Source organism: Pezoporus occidentalis, unplaced genomic scaffold (genome assembly GCF_034315485.1).
Source record: "Pezoporus occidentalis ecotype Australia unplaced genomic scaffold, CSIRO_AGI_Poc_V1 ctg183, whole genome shotgun sequence".
Classification (NCBI taxonomy): Eukaryota; Metazoa; Chordata; class Aves; order Psittaciformes; family Psittacidae; genus Pezoporus; species Pezoporus occidentalis.
In genome coordinates, this window is record NW_026913673.1 from 2,113,307 (window position 1) to 2,123,595 (window position 10,289).

Consider the following 10,289-nt stretch of genomic DNA (forward strand, 5'->3'; position numbering starts at 1 on the left):
CCTCACCTGAGGCCCCCAACAAGCACCAGGTGTTCAATCAATGACTCAGCGAATGGCCTGACCTCCAGCCAAGCCCTGCAGCAGCCCTGAGGCTTCTAATTGCGTTCATCAGGCTCTGATGTTGTTCAGCACAGATTGGGCCACCCCTTCTTGCAAGGACCTGCAAGACCTTGGTTTTCCACAGGTGACCACATTATCAGGGGCTAGGGGGAATTGCAGGTGCCGTTTTAATCCCTTTGATTAAGACCTGTGAAGGTGAGAAGCGTCTGACAGTTTAAATCTGCTTTCATAGTTACAGATCTGCACAAAAATCCCCTCTGAACAGGCCAAAACTCCACTCCCACAGCGACCAGGCTCCTGAATGTGCTTCTCCAGAGGTTCTAAGAGGGAAGAAGCTTCCCCAAAGTGTAACTTCACTGCCACTTTCCACTTTCCTTTTATCCCTTTCCTCTGACTTCGTGATCTCCAATTTCCTCCATGTACTTCACACATCCTTTTGCAGCATCCCATCTGCAAACCCACTGCCTTGACTTGCTGCTCCCCTGGACTTAGGGGTTCAGGAAGCAGAGCTGCCTTTTCCACCTCCCTCTTTCCATTGACACAAGCTGCTGAGTGTTCACTAAACCACTGACCCCCAAAACCTTCACCAACAGCCACCCAGAGCAGCGGCAGCCATCAGACCAGAGCTGTGCCTCCATCCATGTAACCAGCTGCAGGTACCACAGCAGGTGTCATTGTTGCTACCTCAGTCCTGCTCTTCTCCACCCTGAAACCCTTCTTCTTCCTCCTCCTCTCTCGCCTCTGAGCTGCTGATACGCTGCCAAGAGGCACTGCATTGTTGCCATCTCCAAAGACCTGTTTGAAGCTTTTAAAGCAGGAGCTTTGAAATACCTTCTCTTTGACGTGGTCTCCTGTTTTGGACTACCAAACAGCCTGGTGCTGACACAAGAGCTTTATATTGCCCCTGCAAAGACAGAGTATCTTCCTCCTCCAGTGCAGAAGCATACAGGCTGGTTGAGAGATGACTGGATACGTACATGATCAAACTGAAAACGCACACACCTTGGTGCAGCATCCTCCCATTACCCTCAGAAATCACTGCACTTCAAAGCTCCCAGCTCACCCCTTGCCTTGACACGATTCCCATCATCTTCACAGCAAGTATCTTCTGTATTCACATCCCCAGGAGCACTTGGCACAAAGACTATTATTTACTGCTATGGCTGAAGGTAATAAACACCAGATTGGACACAGGTCAGTAAAAATGCTTCATCCAACTGACCAAATGGGGCTTCCCTTTTCTCATCATCCCCCCCCCCCCAGCAAGGCTCTCATCTCCAGCTTCTTTATCTGGAATGAGGAGGTAAAGCTGCTTCATGGGAACACTAGCAGATCAGTTCAAGATTATGTGATGGAGGCACAAGAGATGTAAAGCACTATATAAAGCATTTCATCTCCTGTTGCTGTGGGCCACATTATATTGCTGTACATACTCATAGATCACCAACACATCAATATTGCCTTTGCTGTCAGATAAGAACCAAATACCACTCAAATGTTGACCCAAGTATTTAATAAAGTTTAAACTGTTCAGGACTATTTATTATATGGGTGATAAGCTTAGACTTAGCTAGGAAGGTATCTCTGAATGTGCTATCAAACCTCTACCCTATTCCACAGTTGTAACTTCAGTGATAACTGCACTGAATACAAACCCATAGGCAATGCAAACGAATCAAGTGCAGCCAGCAGGTGTACAGAATACAAGAGCAATGAAGAAAACCAAACCTGGAGAATCCTCCTAAAGGGTAAGGAAAAAGCACAAACAAGGAAATCATTCAGAAGACTAAGAAAGAAATTAAAAGCATTAAAAACCCCAAGGGCAGCCCACCAGAAAGCCATAAGAAGCTTTAGAAACATGGATTATTTCATTGTTTAGAGAGTTCACGGTGCAGCTGTGCTATGCAGTTATTTTATCACAAATCCTTACAACTAAAAACGCTGTTACAAAGAAAATCCAAGTATTGACTTGCAAGCATCAGCAGGAGTCCAACACCCAAAAACCAGCACGTACAGGAAAGGCCTGAACTCTTGGAGCTGAAACTCTGAATGTTCCAATTTGATTCAAACAGCAGGATTCCAAACCCAATCTGCAGCCTCTCATGGGTTTACAGCTCCACACACAGGTACTGGGCTGGGAGGTGTCTATTGACTTCAGCTGAGCTGATGCTCAACACGCACCACCAAGGAACCACAGCAGGGCTTTAGCAAGCAGCTGGGCTGAAGTCCCTCCAACCACTGCATTGGAGTGAAAAGCAGATAATCCTTCATGTAGTTATTTTTACTAAAGAAACCCGAATTTTAACTCTTTTGTCTTCTAATTATACACTTTATTCACACACTCTTGTGTCACTGATGACTGCTTAGACCAAAACCACTTTGGGGCTGGGATTGCTTGCATAGCATCAAAGAAAACAGAGAGGTTCAGCCCTTGCTGGTGCTGCACTAACAACCATTACTAATAGCCAGATAAAGAGGGGTATTTTCCCTGTGCAAGGGATGCTCTGCATGTTAAAGTTGCAAATCTTATTAGACAACCAGGAAGGAACCAGCAGTAAAACTGGATCCCCAAACAAGATTCTCCCAAGGCTGCAAAGCCTTTCTCTATGATAAACCTGAATTTGATCACTGCACCATCTTGTGGGCTCCAGCTTCAGGAGGTAACACAGGGCAAACGTTATTCTCCCTCTTCCTGAATTAAGAGTACAGGAGCACAAAATGCTTTTTGTTCTTTAGTTCTGTCCTTCTTGCATGCTCTGAATCAAGTTCCACCCATTAACATCTTACAGTTTTAAGTACTGGGAGCAGTTGGTAACATTTGCCCAAAACTTGATTTTAAGCCTAAAATTGAGACACTAAATTACACAATCTGCCAAAATAAGGTGCATGTTTGCCACCCTACCAGACCACTAGATGATGTGTCAGCCTTGTTCTTCATAGGAAGACATGAGATGTGAACATCAGAAGCTATGAACAGCACTGAGCCTGCATGAGAAAGGTCAAACACCCCCCAGCTGTTTTGAGCCTCCACTCCTTGCTCTGAGTTGCCTGTAGCATCTGAGATCACAACAGACAAAGCATCTGCTAATGTGGCAGTTGGAAGAAAACAAGCCCATAAATTTCCCTGGCATAAAACTAGTATCATCTCCGTTGTTCCTTGCTAGAGAACAGCAACTCCTCTGATGGTGCTTTGCTTCTCTTTCACTAATTTAAATAAGAGGGAGCAGAGGTGAAAGATGAACTGCTTTTCCATCTGCCTTCAGGAGAAAAGGAGTGAAGCTTCCAAATTTAGGGCTTATTTTGTTCTGAAAAGGTAAAATACAGTGTACCCCTTCCTCCCTTCTCATTACGTGGCTACAGCCAGCTAAAACTGAGCTGAAATGGCAGCTACCAAGCCAAGAAAGAACATCTTTAGATTTTAGCTAATAGCTGGGATATATTAATTATAGTAATTTATGGGTTTGCATGAGTGATTTCAATGCTGATGGAGATCTGATTGCTTTATACTACTAATCAAGAAATAATGATGATAACCAGCACTTACAGGAAATGTGGAGCTTGTGATTTACAAAAAGGAAGCCAAACACTGGCAAGGCATCCTCTACACCATCTCATACAGAAGGGAAGAAGCAAACAGCAAGGCTACTACACGGAGCAGCTACTCTCCACCAGGTCAGCAGTCAGAGCACGTATTCTGCAGCTAACACGTAATCACTGTGTTTTCTCTCACAAATGAATTACTACATGACGTTGCCATCTCTCCCCTTGCTAAGAGCTGGCACTCAGCCATGCTGAGCTTCACTGGTTTTTCTTTCTGCTTTAATCCTCTCATCTATTTCAGATCTATCCATGGTTGTTAGCGGCTGTTGAGTGCCAGGGCCTCCTGCCAACTGTTCTCTTAAACCTTTAGAAAAGCCAAAATAATGGTATTTTTAAATCAGGATCTTTTTATTCCTGTTGCTTATTCCCCAACACTGTGAAGCTGATGTGCTCCAAATGTAATCAAAACAGAATGACTCCATTTCTCCTCCCCCCAAGCACTGCGAGATGAATAGTGAGATTATCTCAGCTCCCCTGAAAGATCACAGTAATATGGTTAGGCCTTCTATTTTGTTCCATATTCCAATAGGAATAACACTTTCCCATTCATTCCTTTTAAAACCCCAGCCTGTTAGAGGATCCCCGCTGAGGACCTTCGGTTTTGATGAACACAACAAGTAATACTAAAATGAAACTCATGAATAGTTAACTATAATAGAGAGCAACTTGTAACTTCAATAAGCCCAGACACTTTCCTGTTCACAGAAGTATTCCCAGATCAACTCTTCTCCGTTTTAATAGTTCTGATACGTACTAGAAAGAATCAAACAATTAAAAAACCAAGCTGCAGCAAACCCATCTTGAGCAAATTAAAGTCACATAAGAATTTGTCAAGTTGTTCCTGTTTACTAAGGGCATTTTGCTCTGAAACCATTTTTAGTTCTAATGTGTATTACACCATCTAAGAAAGACCTTCTGTTGACACGTTCTAATACACAAGCTCTTAAAATCAGGCAAAAATAAGTTCTCTTTAAATGCTGGGAACAGAATGCAATTCTACTTTAAAATGTTAATTAAAAGGAACATTGGAGTAACCTGTTCTTCCAACTGCTCAAATGCATCAGATAGATAAAAAGAAACTAGTTAGTTCCAACCACACTTTGCATACTCCACGGACACAGCCCTGTGATGCCAGACGGGGAGCACGAGTCACAGCACCTTCCTTCGTTCAGGTATCAGTCAGGAGGTAAGTCAGACAAGAAACCAGACCCAGGTCTTTGCAGTTGAGGCAGTCCCTGAGCCAGGACTGAACTCACATTCATGTCCCACTGTCACCACTTCCCCATGTCCCATCATGAAAACAAGCAAGCTTGCACTGCCAACAGTGCGTTTATGGACTACAAATCCCTGCTTTGTTTGATGACAGCGAAGAACTGTTCACCTGAATTACTACAGTAACTATTACTCATGAGAAAATACCTATTTTTGACTGGTTTGTTGCCTGTCCTGAATGGTTCTTTAATAGCCACACCCCCTCTGGCAATATTCCCAACTGGGTCCAAGTTTCATTGCTTTCAGAAGGAATACCAAAGTATCTTTTACCTGGAGCTGTACAGTTAACATTCCTTCAGTCCTTGCTGGCACAGAATGAGTGCGTGCTCACAAGGAACTAGTATCTTGATGAAGTTTACCTGTCTCAGAAAGCACACTAAAAGCTGTACTAAAATCTTTCACTTGCTGACACCAAGTGGGCAAAATGATCAGTAACATCTGGTGGACGTGCTCAGTCACTCCAGGCTTGATGAGACTCTTACATTCCAAACCTCCTATACTTACAGAGTTTGAGCCTCTTTTCCTTTACATCTGGTGATTAATGTTAGATTCACACGTTTGGACCATTATTTAGCTAGAATGCTGCTGCTGCAAGGACAGATTCTGCTACAGCTGTAGCAGACTTCAGAAAAGACTGAGGCCAAAATAATGAAGAAATGGCCTGGAAACAAGCTACAGAAATAGCTGTGTTTGCTCTTCTTGCTGCAGAGGTATTTAAGGCCTCGTTTCTCCAGTAATTAGAGCAGCAGTGTAAGCATCGCTTGTTTAAACTGTTTAAAGTAAATTGCCAAATACCAGATAGATGCTGACACAACTAAAACCTAATTATCTGCAGCAATTACACTGTGGTGTGTATACATCTCCTTTATATTATAGTGAATTCTAGGAGTGCTCAGCATGGCTTTTAAAAACATGCCGTGTAATGGAAAGTCATTCCTTAGTGCATCAAGTGACAAAACCAGACCCAGTTGTTTGCTTTGAGATAGGGTTTTAATAGATGTGCCATCAAAACAGTGTAACTGTTACCATTTCTTAATGTTTTAAGTACAAACACTGGTCTCCAAGCTCACACACGGGTTTTGCTGGATTCCTTCTCCCTCAGACAAGATGCTCTCAGCGTAAACACCTGTAACACAACAGCATGGGTGAGTTAACCACTCCCAGCAAGCATCAAGCCATTTGCTAATGTAAGGGATATCATCAGAAAACCCTTTGCTCACCACCAGTCAATCTGCCGGTAATTCCAGCAACTTGTGGTTGGTTTCATCACATGATACCTTTATTTCTAGCAGAAAGAAGACCTTTATCCCTTTGCTCTACAGAGCCATCAGCAAAACCGCAGTGCAAAAGACAACAGCTCTTACACATCTGCTGCCCTTGTTTTATTACAAACTACTTTTTGGCCTAGAACTTCAATTATTATACTTCTAGAGCTAAGAATATACAGACAGAAACACAGCCAACGGGAATGTTCTCAAGCAGATCACGTTTCTGAGACTGCAGACAAATCCCATCATGTTAAACTAACAGCACACCAAGTATTAAACTCACCTAGAGGAACCTCCTGCTCATGCTGTCTCACTGCCTTCTGCAGGACTTGTGAAGAGCTGTAACATCACGTGGTAGATGTGAGGAACAATTAGTACATGGCAGCAGAGACCTGCAAGCTACACCTAAATATAGATACCAGGAAATAAGCATCAGGCTTTGAATACTGAGGATGAGAGGAGGGGAAGTGGATCGATTCAAGTTATGAAATACATTTCTTGAGGTTTTTCACAGCCCATAAACCTCACTTGTTCCCAATTTAGATCCCACATGGTATAAAGCTCTACGTGAGTCAGTGAAATTTTTCGAGGCCAGGTTGGATGTGGGTGAGATGGTTTAGTGTGAGGTGCCCCTGCCCATGGCAGGGGGGTTGGAACGGGATGATCTTAAGGTCCTTTCCAACCCTAACGATTCTATGATTCTAAATTCATCACTCACCTTCACATTAGGGCCATCTCCAAAGTGTAATCTACTCCCTATGACACCTTTATCGGGAAAGCCAGGCTCTGCAGACAGTGACACAGATGGACACGGGGCTATGTTAAGATACGACAAGGGCAATTTTCACGGACAGCAAGCATAATTAAGGGTTGCCCCATTAGTTCCAGAAGACAAACTTAAGAACCCAGACCCCGCAGGCACGCAGCTGTGTTTCAGACACGTGAGGATGTTATCGTCAGTTCTCGCATCTGACGGCACTTCCTATTCAGGGTTATCATCATCAACAGCCAACTTTTGTACCCGAGCCCTTCAAACACCACAAAGTGCTTCATCCTGAACCAACAGCCATCTGTTTCCCCCTTGGCTTATGAAAGGCATTAGCTCTCGTAATGATATGTAAAATGAGGTTTGAGCTAATTTGCTTTAAGATGCAACTGCTACATGTTATTTTTTACTAACTGTCCTGCATTAACTGCTTCACATCAAAAACTTTCCATACACCTTAGTGCAAGTTAAAACTTTAACTTACCTTTTCTACTTCAAGTCATCTTCCTGCTGTGGGGATAAAGCAAAAGAAGCATTACTAGAAGAGTCAGCACAGTGAGTTTAGGAAAAAAAGTAGGTTTCTAAAGTAACAGCTTATTATAAAGCAGTTTTATAAAGTAGATTTATGCAGGAGAACAAACCAACACACAACCAAAACCAGGACCTCAGGACCAATGCCCTAAAACCATCACCCACGTCCTGCTGCAAGAGGCCCTGATAAAGCCTCTCCCCATCTTTCCTTTAGCCCCTTTTAAGTACTGAAAAGCCACAATAAGGTCTCTTGGGAATCTTCTCCAGGCTGAACAACCCCAACTCGCAGTCATTCCTCACAGGAGAGATGCTCCAGCCCTCTGATGGAGTGATCCATTTGCTAAATATATCGTTATAAAGCTGAAAACCCATGGAAACACAGGAATACCACGTGCTAACCGCAGTGTTACCCCCACAACCCCGAGCGAGGGCAGGCCTCTGCCCCAGGAATGAAGGCCTAGCCCGAAAGCGACCAGAAGGCTCACGAGGAGGCAATCGAATGTGACCGGGGTTTAACTCCCATGTTGAGCCCTTCACAGAACAGTTAGGGTTAGAAAGGACCTTAAGATCACTCAGTTCCAACCCCCCTGCCATGGGCAGGGACACCTCACACTAAACCATCTCACCCAAGGCTTCGTCCAACGTGATCCTGAACACCACCAGGGATGGAGCATTCACAGCCTCCCTGGGCAACCCATTCCAGTGCCTCACCACCCTCACAGGAAAGAATTTCCTCCTTAGATCCAATCTGAACTTCCCCTGTTTCAGTTTGAACCCATCACCCCATGTCTTATATCACTACAGTCCCTAATGAAGAGTCCCTCCCCACCATCCCTATAGGCCCCCTTCACATACTGGAAGCTGCTCTGAGGTCTCCACGCAGCCTTCTCTTCTCCAGGCTGCACAGCCCCAACTCTCTCAGCCTGTCTCCATAGAAGAGGTGCTCCAGTCCCTGAGCATCCTCGTGGCCCTCCTCTGGGCTTGTTCCAACAGCTCCATGTCCTTTTGTCCTTCCTACAGCTCAGGCATGGCGGTGCCTGGCGCTACCTCAGCCCGCGCCATGCCCCGGCCGCCCAGCCGCAGCCCCATCCAACTCACCGAGAACGGGCTCGCACCGCTCCCAGCACGGTCCCGGCTCCTCTCACGGGGTATCGGCGCCCCGGTGCCGGTTCCCACCTCCATGCCCGGCCCTGTGGGGACGAAGGCAGTCAGCGCCACACACCGCCATGCCGCAGCCCTCCCTTACCCGCCCGCTCTCCCTCCGCGTGTTCCCCCCCTCCGCTTCCCCGAATGGTCCGGCCCAACTCCAGCGGCCCCGGGGACCGGGAAGCACGGCCGACACCACAGCTGGCGGGGCGGGGGTGCGGGCCCCCACCTCATGGCTACTTCATAGCGTGCTACACCCTAACGGCCCCTCTCCCTGCCCACCTTTACCGCCCAACCGCCCCATGCCCGCTGCTCTCCTCACCGACCGCCCTGCACGCATGGCGAAAGGGCGCTAAGGTGGCGGCGACCGCTTATAAAGGCTTGGAACGTACCACTTCACGGGGGGGGGGGGAGCCGTACCACTGCTGCAGCAAGGCGGGGGTAGCTGGAAGCATCCATCTCCTGCAGCGGGACACGGGAGGGAGGCGGGACTCGGAGCGGCTTTGAGCATCACCGGGCTGGTGGGCCCCTGGTTTGGGGCACCCTGGAGGCAGGGGGAGTGGGGTGATCCCGGCTGGGATGGGACCGGCTGCACCTGGAAGTGGGGATCCCCATCAGTGCGAGTGAACAGTGCGCAGATGCAGCAGAGCAAGCCAAGGGGATGCAGAGCGACATCAAGAGCATCATCAACAGAGATAAAGGTGTCATTGTCTTGCTCTACGCGGCACTTGTTAAGCCACACATGGAATTCAATTCCCTGCTACGCAAAAAGGTGTGGACAGGCTGGAGAGGGTTCAGAGGACCACATGGATGATCCATGGACTGGGAAGCGTGTGAGGGAAGCCAGGAAAAACTGGGTTTATTCAGTATTTAAAGGGTGGCTGCGAAGAAATGGAGACTCACTTCTTACACACGTGGAAAAGGCAAGAAGGGAGATGGGCATCAGTTACTCCTGGGGAGATTCTGCCTGAACACAAGAGGAAAATCTGTCGCACTGAGAACAACCAGCCATTGGGATAATGATGGAATAGTTTGGGATCACCCCAGGGAAGTGGTGGATTTCCCAAGATCAGGTATCTTTAAGGCTGGACTGGCCAGGGTACTTACCTAGAAAGGTTGGAACAGATGATTCTTGAGGCCTCTTCCAACCTGAGATTTTGGGATTCCATGATCTCGTCCCCAGAAAGGCACAATCCCCTCTTAGGATAGCCAAGGGAGCACCCACAAGCTCCTCACTATGAACTGATGCAGCTCCGCTCTGTATCATCTGTGTTCCAGCACACTGGGATGGGTCAGCGTGATTCCAGACCACTTTTATTTGGGACAGAAAGCTGCTTAAATATAAGATTTGTTATTTTCACATTTTAATGTCATTTTGAACTGAAAATAAGGGGTTTATTTTGCTTTCCTTTTCCCTGCTAAACACATGGGCCATCATCTTCGAGAAGAAAAGCAAAGCCCTCTCTTTCAAGTCTCCCATCAATGTCACACATTGAGAGTCTGCCTGAGGGCAGCTGCAGGCACAGAGCCTGCAGCCCCTACGACTCTTTCTTCTACGCAATCAAATCACCTTATAGAACCCCATAAAATCCAAAAGACCCTGTTTTAAACAGCAAAACCTTCCCAAAGGAAGGATTCTGTGGTCC

At 46.4% G+C, this 10,289-nt stretch overlaps 1 long non-coding RNA gene and 2 other non-coding genes across 3 annotated transcripts; all 3 read right to left on the reverse strand.

Moving 5' to 3' along the window:
* Nucleotides 1-5,900: 5,900 nt before the first annotated feature.
* On the reverse strand, nt 5,901-7,079 carry LOC134162177 (uncharacterized). The gene is made up of 3 exons (XR_009964232.1): nt 6,919-7,079; nt 6,484-6,605; nt 5,901-6,058 (listed from the first exon to the last, which is right to left on the reverse strand). It is a non-coding gene; the product is annotated as an uncharacterized LOC134162177 (long non-coding RNA).
* LOC134162208 (small nucleolar RNA SNORD65) lies at nt 6,131-6,204 on the reverse strand. The gene has a single exon (XR_009964250.1). It is a non-coding gene; the product is annotated as a small nucleolar RNA SNORD65 (small nucleolar RNA).
* A 52-nt stretch (nt 7,080-7,131) lies between the features above and the next one.
* LOC134162207 (small nucleolar RNA SNORD49) lies at nt 7,132-7,206 on the reverse strand. The gene has a single exon (XR_009964249.1). It is a non-coding gene; the product is annotated as a small nucleolar RNA SNORD49 (small nucleolar RNA).
* Nucleotides 7,207-10,289: the final 3,083 nt, after the last annotated feature.